Source organism: Lissotriton helveticus, chromosome 11, assembly GCF_964261635.1.
Source record: "Lissotriton helveticus chromosome 11, aLisHel1.1, whole genome shotgun sequence".
Lineage (NCBI taxonomy): Eukaryota > Metazoa > Chordata > Amphibia > Caudata > Salamandridae > Lissotriton > Lissotriton helveticus.
This window is the reverse complement of record NC_136072.1, coordinates 41,575,793-41,596,916: the sequence shown is the minus strand read 5'-3', so window position 1 is coordinate 41,596,916 and position 21,124 is coordinate 41,575,793. Positions and strand designations below refer to the sequence as shown.

The window sequence follows — 21,124 nt, the reverse complement described above, 5'->3', positions numbered from 1 at the left end:
GACAGGAGTAATGGAGCTGACATATCAGAGTTCATATGCAATGTATAGAAAGGGGTTCAGTGTCCTAGAGGTGTCCAATGGGATCTTTTTTGTTTTGAGCCAAAGGTCCAGAAGTGGGAAGCCTCCAACCCATTGGAAGGAAACTGAAAGTAAAATGGGCCGACAAAGGTGGTGCATAGATTAAATGGACAAGCCTCAATTCCCACCAATTAATCCACATTGGTAGTGCGATTAGGCCTAATGTTCCTCTTGAAGATGGCACTAGTGCTTATGTTCACTTGTAACAAGACCATACCAGCACTTTGTACACATGTAATTATTTGGTATTTTGCACAATATAATGTTCCACCTTCTAACACACAGTATGCACCCTTATCTAGTCATGGATAGCATCTTGACCATCCCCATTCCCTACATTAAGTGCAGAATGCATGGGGACCTCAGCACATCACGACTAACATTATATTATTTTTTAAGAGCTTGAACTATATTCGGCCATTTGTATCTTTTTACTTATCTACTGTTTCCTTTCTGTGTACTCTTTGACCATAAGGCTTTTACTATTTGTGGTTCACCAATACCCACAGGATCCTTGACTTGATCAACCATGCTCCATCATTCTGTATGTGCAATTTCATTTTTTTGGGTTGTTTTTAATGTTGATGATCTTGATTAATTTGCATTCATTAACATTGCTGCCCCAGGGTTATTTACTTTATTTCTTACATCTTCGCCTTGTTACCTGGTCTCATTCGAGCAAACTATGGTGTAATCTATTATAATATTAAAACAATTCTGATTATTGCATTTTCTTTTCGGTGCAGTCCATCTGTATATAGATGCTTGATACAATGTGCCTCCTTTCTCTGTATATTGACTTTTAAACTGTATGTACATTTGGTGATTGTGTTTTGATGTTTAAGTGTATGCACTACCTCCAGCCTTGAGAAAGTCCCAAGCCTGCATTCTACAGAGGGCGAAACACATGTTGACTGCACTTTCATTGTGTTGTACTTTGGTATACCTAACCCACTTGGATCAATAAACTGGACTTTGTCCTGCTAAAGACTTGTGCTCTGTTTACATTTGCAATCCATTAGATAAGCAAATTGTCCATTATCTCTATACCTGAGCTTGTGGCAGTTTCTTCTTCAGTACAAGAATAATGTGTGTCTTCACTCAGTTCCGGTTAAAAATTACCATGTATTTATTCCCACTAGGCTTAGAAACCATGAAAAATGACAAGCAGGAGGATCACGTTCAAATGCAAGACCTTTTTCATCTAAATGACAGCCTAAGCGGAAACTTTTTTTTCAATTGAAAAAGAAAAAGGATGGACACAAGAGGTATTGTGTAGGAAGGTAGGATCATTTTAGCATGGTTACCTCCACTTTTTGCTTGGTGTCAGTATGACTGGGATACTGCTGCTAATCAATATATAGTACTAAGGTACCCAGGGCATAGGTACACCAGGGGTCTCCTATTGACTACCGTATGTGTTTTGCCACCAATGAGAGTCCACTTAAACTTTGACTACAGGCCTGTCATTTCAGCCTGTGTGAGTTGGTGCTTGCACCTCTCACAACATATATAAGTTTCCTTATATTTGAGGTCACTGCACTTAAAACCCATTCGACAACCCTCTGGCAGGCTCTTCAGTCCTGAGAGCAGGGTGCTTGGTTATATGGGTGAGGGTGCCCCTGCATGAGCAGGAAACACCTTCAAACCCCGGAGTCATTGCTCCAGGCTTTGTAAGTGTGGTCAGCCATTTTAATACATATAGTGCACATCAGTCATTACAAGAGTCCCTTGCTCACTTTGCCACTGGAGTCAAGCAAGCCCGGCTGAAGACGGCTGGAATGCCAGAAACCGGTCCTGTGAAGCTTGATTCCGGTCCAGGGAAGACGTGGCTTGGCAGTTCGGGCTGGACTGTTCCCATGAGGCACAGGGTCAGACTGATTTGCATATGGCCATGTCTGAACTGGGGTGGCGGAGTGAGCTTAAGAACGGTGATGGATTAAACCCAGATCAGTTGACTGGGTTGAGTGTTTGTATTGTCAACGCTCCGTCCATCATCACCTTTGGTTTTTCTTTGTTCGCCCTAAATTGGCAGGGTATGCTCAGACGTGAGTCCCTTGCTCACTTTGCCACTGGAGTCAAGCAAGCCCGGCTGAAGACAGTTGTAATGCCAGAAACCGGTCCTGGGAAGCTTGATTCCGGTCCAGGGAAGACATGGCTTGGTAGTTCGGGCTGGACCGTTCCCATGAGGCACAGGGTCAGACTGATTTGCATATGGCCATGTCTGAACTGGGGTGGCGTAGTGAGCTAAAGAACGGTGATGGATTAAACCCAGATCAGTTGACTGGGGGTGAGTGTTTGTATTGTCAACGCTCCGTCCATTATCACCTTTGGTTTTTCTTTTAACTGTATAGTGGCTGAACTGAACCTGATCATGTTTGGAATCAATCCTGTTGGAATCATACCCCAACAGAGATTCGAGTGTTGGGGGGGCTCTCTTGGGTACCTCTCTGTACTCCTGGTAACAGCTTTTCATGTTCTTCCAGCAAGCTAGTGCTGCTGCGGACCACAGATGCAATTCTTCCCTCCTGCTGCTGAGCCAAGCTCGAGCAGGGGAAGGTGGAACAATTGGTTTCCTGTCACAGCGAGGTGTGACCACCTCCCAGAGAGGACTTAGTGTATTGGGCTTGTGTGGGGGTGCTTGCTAGCGCCACTAGACTGCTTTGAATGGCACAATTGGGCTCTCCTTGCATACTCCAGTTTGAGCCAGTCCAGAGAGCCCGAGTTTCCCGCTCTGGCACTAAACTTGACAAAGGACATGGGAGTATCTTCCCTTCTGTCCAGTCCCTCCTCTGGGAGGGACCCCTGAGTTGCTCCAACCATTTCCTTAGGGTACTTAAGGGCTTACCTGTGGGTGGTCTCTTAGATTTGTCGTGGGACAAGACTCAAGCCTGAAACTATGTCACTCTTCGACCGTTTGGACACTTGGACTTCATTGGACTTCAACTGGAATTGAGACTGCATCAAGCAAGACTACTGCTGCTCCTGGTCTCACTGTTCTCCAAGTCTTCTTTGTTGTCTGTGCCTGTGCTTCTTCCAGGGTCTTCAACAGATCTGTGGACATCTAGGATACCTGAAGAAATCTCCCTTCGAGTGAAAAAGTCACTCCCCTGCATCTTCAGGCATCGCAAAAAAGCTGACTGGTCGACTGCTCCAAACTACAGACTACCTGAGGCTCAACAACACAGGTGGTGGTTCTGGAACTCTTTTGAGGCCCGATGTGTCCTCTCTGCAACTTTGAGACCAGTAACCCTCGTTGGAACCGCAAGGACCTAACCCCTTTGTACCGCATCCACTTGCCATTGCCAAGGCTTGTTAGCTCTGACCTCCAGCAAACCTTGAGCTACAAGAAGCTCCAACCTCCAGCATCTCTTCCCTCCAAGATCACCAACCTCATTGCATCCTCTGCACCATGGGCCTTCATCTTTTGGAGCTGCTCACGGTCCTCTTGTGACTACTGTGCCTTCGGCCTGTGGGTCCCCCTGAGGGTCTTATGGTGCTTCAGTGGGCTCCCATGCTTGCTCAAAGCCTGCTCTGACTCCACTGCTGTTGGTGAGTCCTTTTGACCTTGCTGGTCCCAACATTGCTTCTTCTTCGTTTTCCACGCCAGTTGCAGCTACCAAGGCTTGTTGGTGCTCCCATCAGACACCGACCACCTGGTCACTGATATCCAACGTGAAACAGCTCATTCACAGCTCCTGGTCTTCCCCAGCTGCGGTGACAAGGTCACCATTGACTCTTCAGAACCTCCCGACATCGGTGGGCATTGTGCCTTCGTGCCCCCTGGTCATTTCCGAGTGGCATAGACTCTGTTCCCTCTGCTTGCCGGTTCTTCACTTCCAGAATCCACCCTTGGATTCCACTGGACTTTTTCACTGTCTTCTCCAGAAGCATTTTCTTCCTAGTCTTCCATTATTGTCTTCGGAGGTTTCCGACGTCTCCTCACCCCTATTCACCTGGCTTCCCTGGTGTATTTAATCAGGTACCCGGGGCATCCAGGGGTGGGGTGACTCCAACCTTCCGCCCTCCAAAGGAATTCTTCAGATTCCTCTGGAAAGGGTCCTTCTTCTGCAAAACTGCAACCGTGACTTCTTCATTGACTCCATTGTTCACGCAGCATCTTCCCACTCTGCACACAGCTTTAGTGGAGTTCCTGGGTACGTACCTTGGGTGGTTCCTTGTATCCTTGCCTCCTCTGGGTCTTCTGGTCCAAATCCCATTCTGCTTTGCAGTTCTCAACTTTATTAGTATATGGGTTGCCCCCCCCTCCCCGGACACCACTGTATTTTTGCTACTTACCTTTTTAGATTTGAAGTATTCTTATCTAATGTGTTGATATCTCTAGTTAGGAGATGTACCAATGAGTTAGTGAGTGTTGTGTAATAAATAGAAGTATTTTTATATAAACACTGTTGTTCTTGTTCATTTAACTCTCACTATGTCGTATGTCACAATATGGATTGGATACTAGCAAACTAAATCAGGCAACATCTGAAACTCCACCTGCTCAACCCATTCTCCCTATAAAGAGAACAATATGCAGGACTTTGAATATAATAGGGTGAGCCTTGACCATACAGACCTCAAAGTTAAAAGCCCACACTGTGGTTATGCAGGCAACTGCATCTAATATTGCTGTCATCTGTACAAGAATGGAATGATGGAGGAGGTAGTGGTAGAATAATTGAAAAACATCCAACCATGCAACTGTTCAGCAATCCTAACTGAGCTAGGAGAAGTCCTGGGGGATGATACAATCCATATTAATTGATTATAAGAGGAATATTGCAGCCAGAGGGGACACGTCAGGTAAATCACTCACTATCTTAGATTGGTAAATTTTAATGGAAAATCACTCTCAATCCAGAATTTATTCTAAATTGAGACCCAGGTCAACTGGGGGTAATATGTGAGAAGGATGGTCACATTGCCAATGCGGAGACAATCACTCGAGCTATTGCAACAAACAGAGCAGACCCCAACAATGAAAGGTACATTGAATAAACACAGCCATATAAAAGATTTAAAAAAAATAATAGGGAACATCAACATATGGGTGCTCTCCCCAAAGAACCAAACAGGGCCATTTATCTCAGCCTGTAGCTGTGCAAGAGGGAAGTACTTAGAAGAATGCTTGAATGTTGACCCAGGAAATAAACTCTTTTCTTTCTGAACATGAACCCTGTGATTATTTTGTGACAAGTCATGTATAAAGTGTACTGGCATCCTGAGAATTTAAACTGCCCTAAGAGATGCACGATCATAGTACCAGTTGCTCTACCTTCAAATCCAGACTATCTTGTTGACCCTACTAATCATACTAATCCCCCTACATTGGAGACCATTCAAGGCCAGGGTAAGGTGCAGGTAGAGGAAGAAAGCACCTGTGGGACTGTCAAAGTCAGATCTGACTGTATTGTTACATCAGATTTCACATCTGGGATCCACCCTGCACCATTGTCAGTCCTCAAAAACGGATATTATGACTTCCTCTACGATATTACCTTCAAACGCAGTGGTAGAACCTCACCATACTAACATGAAACCAATAAAAAACACTCTAACGTGGACTACCTGTTGAAGGCACTTTGTAAGGTTAGCAAAACCTAAGTTGCCTATGAACCCCAGAAAATGAATAATTGTCAGTTACATGAGCGAGTGGAAATCTCCAATAATATAATGACAAAAGATATGCATTCTGACATTTCTCAAGATGTGTGCTTTAGGGCAGTGCTACCAAGCAACCGCACTGGGCACTTACCTGCGGGGGCGGGGGTGGGTGGAATTGACCTCGGGAGTGCGCTGTGTTTAGCAATGACCTACTATTTAAAAGCACCTGCTGCAGTGTTCCTTGTGCGTCCAGCTTTCAGATTGCAAAAATAGTCACAAAAACTCCTGTGATTAATGTTTCTGCTAGAGAGAGAGAGATCTGGGTTTTGTCTAGTAGCAGTTTTGACTCACAGAGGGTAAATATGCCAGTTCCAAAGAATTGATCTGCATTTTATGTGCATAGCTGAGTGGATTAGTAAAGCCAACCTTTACTAGTGCTTCAAAAAAATTAAATGTATTCGAGAGAGGGTCTATGGAGAGATGAATGGCATTTTTGCTGGTTGAGGGAATCTAATAAAGAGGTAATGGGGGTCGCCATAAAAGATTGCTGCACCAGGCGCCACTAGCACTAAAACCGGACCTAGTGTCCAGGGAAGAAGTACTAAAAATGTAAATGCTGGGAAAATAAATTAAGATGTACCAGTTCCTGGAAGTGGAGCCTAATACCATATGTTCTATTCCAAGGTATTGATCTAGGGGCTGCCGTAGCATTGTGACTGGAGGGAATGTTTTAAAGATAGCCAATTCCTAGTAACTATCCCTAAACCGGGCAAACCGCCTGATGAATGTTCCTCTTACCGCCCCATATCCTTGCTAAATGCCAAAGTTACGATTTTGGCTAAACTACTAGCGACTAGACTCCTGCCCCATTTGTCGTCGATTATTCACCCGGATCAATCCGGGTTCATGCCGCACAGGAACACGGCGTTGAACCTGCGGAGGCTGCACGGCGTGCTGGCCAGAGCGGATTCTATCGGAGAAGCAGCGGTGATTTTGACACTTGACGCTAAGATGGCGTTTGACCTCGTAGAATGGGCGTACCTTTTTGAGGCACTGAAGCGCTTGGGTTTCGGGCCCCGCTTTATTGCATGGGTCAAGCTGCTGTACACTGACCCTGCGGTAGCTAATGGACATATCTCGCGCACGTTCCCGCTGGGGAGGGGCACACGACAGGGTTGTCCCTTGTCACCCCTGTTGTTCGCGATCTCCTTGGAACCCCTGGCAACCCTCATACGGACCTCGCCTCTCCTTAAGGGCATATCATGGTGTGGGGGAGGGGAGGACCGACTGTCGTTGTACGCAGACGATATGTTGATTTATCTAACCAACCCCGAACGCGGAGTGCCAGCTTTGTTGCACATTTGTGACTCACACGGCAGAGTTTCCGGCTATATGCTGAATTGGGCCAAGTCGGAAATATATGTTTTGCAGGGGCAGGCTCCGAGCCTTGGCGAGGAGTGCCCTCTGGTGATAGCAGGCTCATCGTTTAAGTACCTGGGCATTCACGTCACTAGGGACCCAACGGAATTCATGAATAAAAATCTGAAGTCCCACCTGGATAGATTTAAACGAGATGTGCAGTTTTGGTCGGGTCTTCCGTTGACGCTCCTGGGCAGAGCCGCACTTTATAAAATGATGGCGTTGCCACGGTTTTTATATGTCCTCGAAAATACACCCTATCCCGTGGCCCCTAGTTTTTTCCAGAAAGTGGCAGCGCTGGTTTCTACCCTTCTTTGGGGGAACCTCCCTGCGCGCATTGCGCAATCCAAGTTGCACAGAGGCTGGTACGACGGTGGTATCGCCCTACCTAACTTAAGACTGTACTACTGGGCAGCACACCTCAAGCCCATCAACCAGTGGATTCACGCGCCTCAAACTGAGCCAGCGTTCCGGGTGGACAGGGAGCAACTGGGCGCAACAAGCCTGCTGGGACCACTGTACGATCACCGCAAAGTCCGTGCCCTACTGGGGCCCACTAGACTGACAGTACAGGTGTGGCATACTGCAACGGCGGCGCTGGGTTGGAGGGGGAAGATTACCGGAATGACCCCGCTGTGGGATTCTCGTATGTTGGGCAATATGAGAAACAGCAAGGGTTTCACACACTGGGACACTATAGGGATCTCCACAGTGGGTGATCTCTGGGAGAGGAACGAGGTGATACCCTTTCCCAGGCTGAAGGAACTCTATGACCTTGGTGACTGGGAACTTTATAGGTACATCCAGATACGACATGCATTGCTCGCAGCCCTTCCCCCCGGCACGACACTGCCTGAGTCCTCGCCATTAGAAGACCGCCTCCTTACTGAGTTTATGATGGAAAAGGCGACGTCACTCACATACCGCAAATTGCTCAATAACTTCCCTGACCCCACACTCCTGTTGAAGGCGAAATGGGAGGGTGACACTGGCGACATGGACGAGCATGAGTGGAATGAGGCGCTTGGATCCCCTAGGGAAGTGGGCATCTCGGCCCGAATGCGGCTCGTGCAACTCAAAATACTGCACAGGGTTTATTACACTAGGACCATGCTACACCGCATCCACAGAATACCTCATCCCTACTGTCTTCGTGGGTGCGGGGAGGAAGGAACATTTTTTCATACCATATGGGAATGCCCCAAGATTCGTGAATACTGGAAACAGATACTTCGTACACTCTCACAAACATTGGACCAGTCGTTGTTACCAGACCCAAGAAGGTGCTTGTTAAATGTATGGGAATCCACTGACCTTTCCAGATACGAACGGCTCTGGGTCACGGTCGGATTAATGGTGGCAAAACGAGACATCGCACAACGCTGGGGGGCGGTGGACGTGTCGACCAAGTCACAGTGGTGTCTAAATATGGACAGTGTGATGATAACAGAAAGGGCAGTTTATTCCAACCGGGCCTGCCCAGCGAAGTGGAACAAAATATGGACAAAGTGGAATGTGTACAGGGGGGACATTTGTGACCCTTTGCAGGAAGATGATTTAGAGGGCTCCGACGAGGATGAGGTATTTATTTATTTTATTTATTTATTTATTTATTTTTTGCATTTATAGTGCGCACAGATACCCACAAAGGGTTTCCCGGCGCCAGGACTAAGAGACCAAACAACACAGAAAGCAACGGAAAACCAAAAGACCATAATTACTTGTTGAAAAGCCAGGTTTTGACGCCTTTCTTAAAGCTGGCAAAATTCTCCTCTTTTCGCAAAACTAGAGGAAGGGAGTTCCAGAGAACTGGACCCAGATGGGAAAATGATTTCCCTCCCACTCTGGCCAGTTTAAATCTGGGGACCACAAAGTTTGCTCCATTTGAAGAGCGAAGATCTCGTACCGGGGAGTAGGGCCTGACTAGGTTTTGCAAATATTTTGGACCGGTTCCTGCCCTGATCTTGAACATATAGGTCAAGGCTTTGAACCGAATCCGGTTCTCAACCCTGAGCCAGTGTAGGTCTTTAAGGTGCTTGGATATCCTTGCTGTCCTAGGGATTTTACACAGCAGCCTGGCTGCGGAATTCTGGACTAACTGAAGCCGCCTGGTCACGGCTAAGTTGGAACCCAGGTATAGGATGTTACCGTAGTCAAGCCTAGATGTAATAAGTGCATTGACTACGGTCTTCTGGGTATCAACAGGCAGCATCCAGATAATCTTCCGCAGCCATTTAAGGATGGTGAAACAGGTGCCAGCCACTTTGTTAACCTGCTGTTTCATTGATAGTGAATCATCAATGCACACTCCAAGGTTTCTGACTTGGGTCGCCGGAATAGGAAAAGTGCCCAAAGAAGGCGGCCAGTGAGTATCCTGCCACAGGTCTCTGTTTTTACCAAGGAGAAGAATCTCTGTCTTCTCCCCGTTGAGCTTCAGCTGGTTAGTTGACATCCAGCTGAAGACTTCGTGAAGACCTAATTTCAGCGCAGAGGGGGATGAAGGCTCTGAGTTGGTAAGAGAAAAAATAATCTGCGAATCATCCGCATAGGTCATAAGTTCTAGACCTACTCGCTCTGCTAGATCAGCGAGGGGGCGAAGATACAAGTTAAAAAATAATGGACTCAAAATTGAGCCCTGAGGCACGCCATGGGGCGAGACAAAAATGTTTGACTGAGCCTGAGAGGACGAGATCTGAAACGTCCGGTTGCACAAGTAGGACTCGATCCAATCCAGCGCTGTACCTCCGACACCATCCTCACTCAGCCTGACAAGCAGTCTGTTATGTGAGATGGTGTCGAAGGCTGCGCTTAAATCGAGCAGGACAAGCGCAACCGTTTGCCCCTCATCCAAGAGCTCCCTGATCCTCTCGGTGACTCCCAGGAGGGCGGACTCGGTAGAATGGCCAGCCCTGAAACCCGACTGGGAGAAATGGAGTAAGTTGTTATTCTCCGTGAATGTAGTTAGTACACCGTGGATGTGCTTCTCCAAAATTTTAGAAAAAGCAGGCAACAGGGAGATGGGGCGATAATTGGCCAGCACCTCAGGATCTGCAGATGGTTTTTTCAACAGAGGGCTGACCATGGCATGCTTCCAGGATGCTGGGACTTTTGCCAGGTGGATAGAAGCATTTAGAGTATCCAAAATGATCCTCAAGGCAGAGTCATCAAGTTGGCTCAGGATGCTAATAGGGAGAGGGTCACTAGGGGAACCTGACTTAATAGAAGTAGCCAAGGATTTCAGAGTGTCTAGGGAGATGAGTGGCCAGGAGTCGAGCCGGTATCCTGTTGATCTAACTAAGGGCGGAATTTCTCTGCCATCACTCACCGGGAGATTGATGTTAGCAATGATCGTCTCAATCTTTCCCACAAAGTAGGTGGCAAGATCTTGACATTTTTGGGCGGTGAGGGGACTTGCGACAGCCATAGAGTTTGCTCCAGCGAGATCCTTGACTGTGTTGAAAAGAGTTCGTGCTTTGTTAGTAGCAGTGTTAATAGTCTCTGCTACATAACAGGCTTTGGCTCTCGTGCAGGCCGAGTGATAAAGATTTCTAGCCTTACGGTATACTTCTTTTTTTAAGGGGTCGTAGTGTTTGCGCCATTTCCGTTCGAGCGCTTTGCACTTAGTCTTTTCAATTTTGAGTTCTTCAGTGTACCAGGGAGCCGGTGGACGGTGAACATTCCCTCTACACCTGGAAATAGGTAAGCAAGTATCAACTGCTCTCTCCAACCAAGTGTGGGTTTCTAGTGCATTTTTATCCATATCACAGCCCAAAACAGGGGGGGATATCTTTAATGCATTCTGTAAATCAGCCAAGTCCAGCCTTTTCCAATTCCTCATACGGATCGGGGGCTGTATAGAGCGTGACTGCTTGCGCTCTCTAAGGGTAATACTGAAGCGCGTTAAAAAATGGTCAGACCAACAGATAGGATCAGTATTTAACCATTTTAACTCCTGAATGTTGGATATGATGGGATCCAACAAGTGTCCAGCTTTATGAGTAGGGCCCTCATTTTGCAGTGTCATGTTCAGGGTAGAAAAATCCTCCAGGAGGTTCATTGCTATACTGTTTGATGTATCCTCCAAATGGAGATTTAAATCACCCAATATAGTCAAGTTTTGGGCATTAAGGAAATAGGGCGAGATGATATTAACCAGATTCGCAGCCCAAACACTGCTGTTTCCAGGAGGGCGGTAAATCAAAAAACCAGAAAACATGAAGTTAGGGTTCAGTGCGATTTAAAAAAATGCTGCTTCGCAGCCAGGGATATCAACCGCATTCAGATCACAGTTAAACTTCCTATTAAAAATCACAGCAATACCCCCTCCAATCTGTCTTTCTCTGTCTACTCTAGCGATAGCGTAGTTGGGGGGCAGTGCGGCAGCTACATCGGGACCTGCACTATCATGCAGCCAGGTCTCCGTTAAAAACAACGCACACGGTTTTTCTTCATCTAGAAGATGGTAAATATCTGCTTTGTGTTGAGGCAGAGATCTACAGTTTACAGTATAAAAAATAAAATCACAGGGAGTTTGCCTAAGCGAATGGGTAGGTAACTTGTGAATTTCTGTAGCCTCTGGATAAGGCTGAACATTAGAAAGGGCAAAGGTACAGTAGGGACATGCTTGTGTGCTGACAGTGTTTTAACCTAAATAGAAGGAATTAGGTTGTGTATTTCTCTGAGGCATACTGCAACAATCTCGCATACCTGCAAACACCAAAGCCACGATAGTTTAAAATCCTACCTAAGCCTGCACGCGCGGCAGCCAATCCCGGTGTGTGGAGGGCGGGGCTGAGGCAGGACATACTGGAAAGCGAGCGGTTAGCGCTCTAGACTCTGACACTTCCTGGGCTATTTAGCCCCTCGTCGGCCCTAGCGCGCAGCGTTGGCGCGCAGCGTGGCGCCTACTCCTGCGCCTAAGACGAGCCGAAGACCAGCCCGTCTGCGCCCGTCCGCGACAGGACGGGGCTAAGGGGCTGGAGATTATGGCGCGACCATCACATGTCCTAGAAACATCCTCTACCACACGAAGATCATATACTTCGCAGGTATTGCTTGCGATTCGTGGTGATATGTCCCATGCCTGTACTTTTTGTATTGATACTTCGGCTGAAGGTCCTTTTTCCTGTTACAGATGCCATAGACAGTTTGATCTTGATATGAACTGGAACAGGCATTCACAGGTAGCTGAGGTCATACCAGCAAGAAAACTAGATTTTGTTCCTATTAATATACAGGCAGATAACTCCATTAGGTGGAGTAAAAATCTACTCTGTAATACTCGATCTTTAGTGAAGCATTCTACACAGATATGGGATCTTGTACTGACTGAGGAGCCAGACCTCTGTTTTTTAACAGAAACCTGGCTTAAGCCCCATTTGGTTCCAGCAATCACACTTAGTGTCCCATTAGGATATAAGATTGCCAGGGTTGACCGCTTAAAGAAAACTGGAGGGGGGGTGGCAATTGTTTATAAAGAGGAATTGAATTTAACTATACTGGAGGAAGTTAGTAATCCTCAAATGGAACTACTCATTTTTAAACTTAGTCCTAATCCCAGAGATCAAAGGAAGGGTGCATTGTTGTATAGACCACCAGGTCCGATTGGGACTTTTCCAGTTGTGCTAATAGAGGCTTTAGCACCATTTGTACAAGATAATCAGGATTTCCTCTTGGTAGGGGATTTTAATGTCCATAGTGAGCTAGAGGACTGTAAGGAGGCAAGAACTCTCCTAATGGACCTAGACTCCCTAGGGCTGAAAAAGATCAATGACGGCCCCACTCATGAGGCAGGCCATACGTTGGACCTGGTAATGTCCAACTCACCTTTAATCAAATGTATGCCTCCTGAACAAGTAGACTGGACAGATCATTTTATTTTAAAGTTCCACACTGCTACTAACAATAAACCTCAAAAGCGGAGTACTCTGGCCACTAAAAGGAGGCCCTGGCATAAACTAACGGTGGAAGCCTTTAGAGATCAGTACAAAGCTCCCCTGTATGGACTCACTACAGGAGATATAACAACAGAGTTGTACAGGTTTGACGAGGCAGTTAAGGATGCAATAAATAATACTATCCCCCAGAAAATCTACAAACCCCGCCCAGCTAAAAAACAAGAAATCTGGTTTTCTGAAGATCTAAGATCTTTGAAACAAAAGACAAGAAAACTGGAAAAATTATGGAGACGGTCTAGAAAGCAGGAGGATAAAACATTCTATAAATCCTCTTCTAAATTGTACCATAAAGCCATCAGGACTGCGCGGAAAAACCATATTGCTGCACAACTTATAGAGGCAGGGAAAGATTCTAGAGTTTTGTATAACATCTTACAAACCTTTACCAGACCAGCAGCCTGTGAGACTGTTGAGGTAGCCACCCAAGAGCTGTGCAATGAGATTTCTACCTTCTTTATGGAGAAGATAGAGGCTATCTATGAGAAGATAATGGCCTCAAAGACGGCTGTGGGAACAAATAATAACAACATATCCCAGTCGAGTGTACTATCAGGACCACCTACTCAATGCCTCTCTAGCTTTCCTCCTATCTTTTTGGAGGAGGTAGTCTCATTGGTTGCACAGATCAAGAGTGGAAGTCCCTATGATAGCATTCCTGCCCGCATCCTGCCTAAGCTGGTAGAAGTTCTTGGACCAGAAATCCAGAACTTGATTAATCTTTCCCTCTGTACAGGGCAGGTTCCTATGGACTGGAAGAGGGCGCTAGTAAGGCCACTGAGGAAGAATACTACCATCCCCTGGACGGAGTTGGCGAATTTAAGGCCCATCTCTCTTCTCCCCTTTTTGGGGAAGATTATAGAGAAATATGTAAATCGCCACCTATCTAGCTACATTGAGCTAGTAGGCGGTCTGGATCCTTCTCAGTCGGGATTTAGACCAAGACACAGCACCGAGACCACCTTGCTGTCAGTCGCAGACTATCTACGCATGTTCCAGGATAAAGGTCATTCTGTTATCCTGGTTCTGCTGGATCTGTCTGCGGCGTTTGACACCGTGTCATACGACATCATGACAGCCAGGCTAGTTAACATCGGCCTGGAAGGCAAGGCGTTGTCATGGCTGAGGAGCTTCCTGACAGGTCGTACCCAAAGGGTCACCCTGGGCGATTATCGGTCAGAGGAGTTGGAGATCTCTAAGGGGGTGCCACAGGGCTCTTGTTTGAGCCCTACTCTTTTTAATATCTATGTGGCCCCCCTAGCTAACATCATGAGATCGTATGGATTTATTCCAGTGTCATATGCAGATGACACCCAACTCCTCTTTCCTTTTAAAACCCTTACGGTGGAGGTCAGGAACTCCTTTGCCCAGGGGATGAAGGCGGTGGCAAACTGGATGGCATCTAACCTCCTGCAGTGTAATGTTGCAAAAACGGAGGTGATGCTGTTCGGTGAGGCCAAACTTCTGTGGACCCCAGACTGGTGGCCTCAAGATCTTGGCCCGGCTCCAGAACCCAAGCAGGTAGTGAAAAACCTTGGCGTCCGACTTGATCAGGAGCTTTCATTAAAACATCATAGCAATCAAGTGGTGGGCTCCTGCTTTCATATCATCGGGATGCTACAAAAGGTTTTCCCTTTACTACCAGACTCTACTAGGAGAACCTTGGTGCAGGCCCTAGTATTGAGTCGCTTGGACTACTGCAATGGGCTGTTGTTGTCAACAAATGAAGCGGTAATCTCTAGACTCCAGGTAGTCCAAAATACTGCTGCCCGTCTGGTCCTGAACAAGCCCTCTCGCACCCCCTCTAAACCCCTTCTGGAGAAGCTGCATTGGTTACCCATCAAACAGAGGGTGAAGTTTAAGATCTGCTGTACAATGCATAAGTGTCTACAGGGAAATGGTCCAGCATATCTGATTAATAAATTCTCCTGGTACACACCGACACGCTCTTTGAGATCCAGTGAGCAGGCATTGTTACAGATTCCAAAATTTAGCAAAGTGAGACAAGGGGGAAGATCTCTTACGGTTGCTGGTCCAACTTTGTGGAACAGCCTCCCACTGTTTTTGAGACAGTGCAAGGACCACCTTCCTTTTAGGAAGCAATTAAAGACATTCCTTTTTCAAAATTGACTTATGTTTATGGTTAGGGTCCGCTAGTTGCTTTTTTGGCTGCCAAAGGCGCGGAGATACTCCTTCGGGAAGTGATCCTAGCGCGGTACAAACACGCAAATAAATAAATAAAGCTGAGTGTGCAAGGCGGGGAGAGGGGAAGCCAGGGTTGTGGTGCATGTTCTCCTATTAGGCTTACTGGGGGGCGGGTGACGGGTGTAGGGTAGGATAGAGGGGGGGCAATTGCACAAAAGGGTGGGGGACTAGTATCGACCTCTCGCGGGAGGAACATGTAACTCGGATTGTGTTGATTCATGCAAGATCGTAATGCTGATTCCTAACGGTTAAAGTTAATTGTTGTTGTTTTACAAAAAAGGAACAAAAATGTACAATCAAAAACCTCATCCAGCGTCGACACAGATATTTGAAAAGCACTTTTCTTTTGCAGCGACTTTACTTAGATCTATATTGAGACTGTTGATTTCACTAACTCTCTGGGATGCTGCATTCTGAACCAAAAACTGTGTTAGCGGCCGGCCCGCAGGGTTGTAGGCAATCCGCTGTGTAATATACAAGTGCAATAAAGGTTTTTCTTTAAAAAAAAAAAAAAAAAAGGTAGCCAATTCCCTACTTGGACTGGATTTTGTATCGTTTTGTGATTTGCTATCTGTGCCCTTCCTTGATTCCCGCTGAAGCGAAGTTAGAAAGCCAACCAAGATGCTGTAGGTATACCAGAATTGGCAGAACATCCCAAACATGGCAGATTAGGCAATTGGGGAATAATAATCCATGCAGGAGGAGATGCCTTCTGTCTAAGGATCCTAGAAGACCAGTGCTTAATTTGCAGTGGTTTCCTGTGCTCAGCACTGGCACTTAATATCAACACCGGTGCTTGTAACAGTCTTATCAAAACTAAACAATTAATCTGGGGGTCTCTTAAGCTGGGCCCTCACTGACTGAAAACCTCTAAACATGTATGCCAGCATGGAGTACTACAGCAAGAAAAGAAGAGTAAGAAGACCGAAAGAGCAGTCGGATTCCCATCACACACCAAAGTGATCAATATCATCATCTGGGTATCCTTCCTACCATCCACTATGCCTCTTTATCATAGAGGGATTTTTTGTGGATAATAAAATGCATGGGTCATGTAGGAGGAGCAATAAAGTGAGATAGAGCAAGCTCTTAGCGCGCCTAGATGTGCAAAAGAATAGTGTGTGGGAATGGTGAGTGCAGTGAAATGTGAAAGTGCAATCTAAAAAAGGAAATATAAGAGAGAAAGACTTTTATTGGGATATCTCTTATAGTCCTTATTAAAAACAGTGCAAGAAGCAGTTTTAAAAAATAACTGCTTATCAAAGAGGCTGACATGTTTCAGCCTTCCGGACTGGTAGTCCCTGGCTTTCTTCAGGACCTGTCTACAATTATTATTGCTACTGCATTAAAAAGGAAGTGACTTAACAGTGAATATGCAATATGAAAAGAAAACTGGAAAGGAGGTTAGAATCAATACAACCTTATATGCCAATAACGAATCCTCAATATTGACGGGATCCAGACGATACCTGTGAAAAAGATGGCATATTCCCCAAATGTTTTCCTTCAGCTAGTATGCTTCAGGACCTTCATTGACTTCCAATTGAGAGTAGTGTTCAATTTAAGGTACTCTGTTATGTTCATAATTGTCTTTTCAACTCAGGCCCCCGCAATCTATTCTCTGATTTCACCATATACACCCAACTGCTCCATATCTTTGTAAATATGGAGCATTTCTGTTCTCTCTCTTTCACATCACAAATCACAGGAATTCTTTTTGCTGCCATGCGTTGCTTGAAAGATTAGTAAACATGTCCCCAGCTATCCAGCCATACTACACTTCCTCAGTTGAATCCAGCCCCGATCCTAGCACAATACTCATCCGTAATATTGTTGATTCAATGTGAACAAAGAAGACAAAGACATGGTTACATTAATAAAAAGCCACAATATATATGGCTTCCAAGAAACCTGGGCACTGGAAGAAGTCATGCTGGATGGATGCACCGCCATAGCACTCTAGCAACCACACAGAGAAAGGAAAGGCCCATAAGTACACAAATGAATAACAGTATGCAACATCTAAGACTAAACATTGACATCTGTCCATTCGACATGTTCAATGTATATATTCCACAAGTGAACAGAAAACTCCAGAATGCCTTTGTTAGTATTGAGTGTATTAAGGCAAGACAGGAACTCACAAGGCACAGGATTAAAAACAGAAGTAGAAATAGAACCAACGTAATATTGGAGTGTGGTGACTTCAACACCAAAACTCACCATGTGATGTGAGATCTATTCAACAAGGAGTCTGTAGGGTGCATCTCCTCTTTCCCAATAAAAGATATTAGGATATTGAAGCTAGACCAAAAACTGAGTAGACCACTGGCAGCTACTGCTCCATGAATAATTCAATGGAGTCTAATTGACTTTGTCACTAAGGGCCAGATGTAGGTAATCCCCGATTACCGATTCTTAAATACCGAATCATACCGATTCGGTATTTAAGAACTGGCAATCGGGATGGAGGTATATTTACCGAATCAATTACCAAATCGGTAAGATTCGGTAATTACCGAATCAGTATTTACCTATTCGGTAATTGCCATTGATTCCTATGGGCCTTGAGGCCCATAGGAATCAATCTCAATTACCGAATCGGTAAATACCGATTCGGTAAAATTACCAAATTCACAAGGGGGACAGGGTGTCACTTTTATACCCTGTTGTACCCCTGATTCTGGCTTGTGTGCAATGTGACACACATACATGCCCTTAGGGCATGTATGTGTGCCACATGGCACAGGTGTACATGCACAGATGTGCATTTACACAGGAATTCGTTATTTACCATGCGATAGTATGTCATGGTAAATAACGAATTCTTAAGGGCCTGTGGCACTATTTTAAGTGCCACCTACATCTGGAATAACCGATTCGGTAAATATACCGAGTTGGTTATTTTACCGAATCTGTAAATTTACCGGTAAAATTCGGGCCCCCTACATCTCAAAAACCAATTACCGGTCGGTAACGGCCGAAATCGGCCGTTACTGACCGAGTATGAGGCCTATAGGCTCTATTAATCTTACATTCATCCACACTATGAATGATGGCGCATTCACCTCACCAGCCCAGCCTTGGGTGAACTTTGCATAGTGGTTTGATGTGGCATGCTGACAACACAAGCAAACCTTAGTGAACCCCTTGAAGACCAGGCCCTTAACCTGGGGGGCAAAGAGCTCTCCATAGCCTAAGACAAGCCTACAAATGTCTAGTTTAACAACAAGGGCAACTTCAAAATATAGCCTTAGGAGTTGCTCTAAACATCAGTTAAACACACAAAAAAGAAATTCTGGAAATTGGTCAAATGGGGTGGTGCTGGCTCTCTAAACAGGCTTAAGCCAGAAGTTAGTTTGGCCGATTGGATCAAACATTTCTCTAGTATGTATCAGAAAGCTTCTATTTTGGACTCCACTGTGGAGGATGCTTCTCCAAGACCATGACACATATAACCATCCCCTGTATTAGTTATGGATCCGATTCCAGCAACTGAGGTCATTTTTGAAACCACATCTGAGTTTGCAGACGTAGAAGTCTACAAAGCTATGTACAGCCAAAAACCACTAAAAGCACCAGGCCTTGACAGGATCCCTTTGGATGTTGCTCTACGTTAACACATTGCTCTGAGCCGCTGACTTGAAGACACCATACAATGCCATTTGTGAGCGTGGAGAAGTCACATCTTCCTGCAGAACAGCAATCATAGTTCCGAAAGGTCCGAAAGGTCTAAGTTATGTTCCCCCAATAGGCGCTCTTTTTCTTTTGCTGGATGTAGCTGGGAAAATCAATGGCAAATTGTTTCTTAACCACATCCAATACTGGGCAGAGGAGAGCAAAATGTTATCCCATCCATCTTCAAGCATTGTTTAGGAAAGGAATGAGGATCAAGGCTGTATTTCATATGCTCTAAATATGTAGTACTAAAATAATAACCATATTGTATATAGTCTTCATAATTCTAAAGACAGTCTCGACTAGGTTGACAGAATGCTTTTTGGATTGAACTCAAGGATCAAGGGCTACCAGAAAATCTCCTCTCAGCTCTACAACAGCTTTATTGAAAAGGTGAGGTACAGACCAAGAGGAATATGCATTCATGAATTTCAGACTGAGACTGGAGTCAGACAGGGCTGTGTACTTGCCCCTATTATATTTAACCTATTCGTAAACAAACACCTTTTGAATCAGCTCCTGAATCAGGACATTCCAGTGCTGGCAAAGATAAAATATTCCTCTTATTATTTGTTGGCACAAACTGAGCTGGCCCCATCTACAGAAAAGGTCTGAAAAATACTGTAGCTCCCAAAATCTCATTATTAACACCCAAAAACTAAATATATGATATTGAATTAAGAAAAATGACAGAAGTCAACATTCCAAATCTATAGAACCGGTCTAGACCACATCATTTGTTTTGATTGCTTAGGTCTACACTTTAATGATAAATTATTCTTGACAGAGCAGGCTGGTAAAAGTGGCCCTGTCTCTCTACTACCTACACTATCTAAAGTTATAGAGAAACACGTCAATAGGCAATTGTCAGATTTCATCAATAAGAATGATCTCCTACACCCCTCCCAATCGGGTTTTAGAATAGGGCACTCCACAGAGTCTACCCTACTTTGCGTGACAGAAATCATCCGCCAAGAACTTGATGGAGGAGGCACGGCAGCACTCATCCTTTTGGATTTGAGTGCCGCCTTCGACACCATTTGCCATGATATCCTAATCAAACGAATAGAAGAGATTGGAATAAAAGGGAAGGCATTGAAATGGCTGGAACAATTTCTCCAGCAACGCACTTATCAAGTCTTCTCCAAAAATAATCGATCTGAGATACACTCATCTCCCTATGGTGTACCTCAGGGCTCCATACTAAGCCCCCTTCTATTCAATATATATGTCACTCCTCTAGCAGAAATTGCGGAAAAAATGGGACTCACCATTTATTCCTACGCTGACGACACGCAACTGGTGTTCTCCCTTTCCACCCCAAACGAAAACACTGTCTCGCCCCTTCGTGCTGGATTACTTAAAATGGCCGACTGGCTCCAGACGAACAAATTAAAAATGAACGGAGACAAAACCGAATTATTAATTTTCGGTAATCAAAAGCATCTCTGGAACCCAACACACTGGCCTGATGAGATGGGCGCCACTCCAATTGCAGTCCAACATGCAAGGAATTTAGGGATAATTATTGATGACAACATGACTATGCAGTTACACATTGCCAAAACGGCCTCCACATGCCTTCAGATCCTCAAATGGCTCAGGAAAATCCTATGGCAATTACCAGAGGGAGCACAAAGGACTGTCATCCAGGCACTAATAATGTCGCGTCTAGACTATGGTAACGTCCTATTTCTTGGAACAACGAATAGAACACTAAACCAATTACAAGTGGTACAAAATTCCGCCGCAAGAATACTCCTGAATCTCCCAGCGAGAACAAGGATGACAGAACATCTCAAAAACTTACACTGGCTGCGGATCTCCAGCAGAGTAAAGTTTAAAGCTCTGTGCTATATGCACAGAATAAATGCAGGAATAGCTCCTAAGTACCTATGTAATATAGTTAGCAATTACATCCCCTCAGGAAATCTACGCTCAGCAGGGCAAGCTAAATTTTCTGTACCCAGGATAAAAAGAGCTCGACTAGGTGGCCGCTCCTTCTCATACCTAGCACCAGTACTATGGAATTCACTCCCTATCCATCTCAGACTGGAACCTTGTTATCTTCGATTCCGCAAAGGAGTGAAAGACTGGTTATTTGATCTATAACGGCCACAAGACGTCTTCTAAAATGCTGATCCAGGGCGCCGGGAAACCCTCAGGGTAGCTGCTGCGCC

General features: G+C 45.4%; 1 protein-coding gene across 1 annotated transcript in view; it reads right to left on the bottom strand.

Annotated features, from left to right (window-relative positions):
- The window catches only part of LOC144791172 (cytochrome P450 2J2-like), a 309,092-nt gene that overhangs the window by 139,026 nt on the left and 148,942 nt on the right, over positions 1–21,124 (bottom strand). The window lies entirely within an intron of this gene.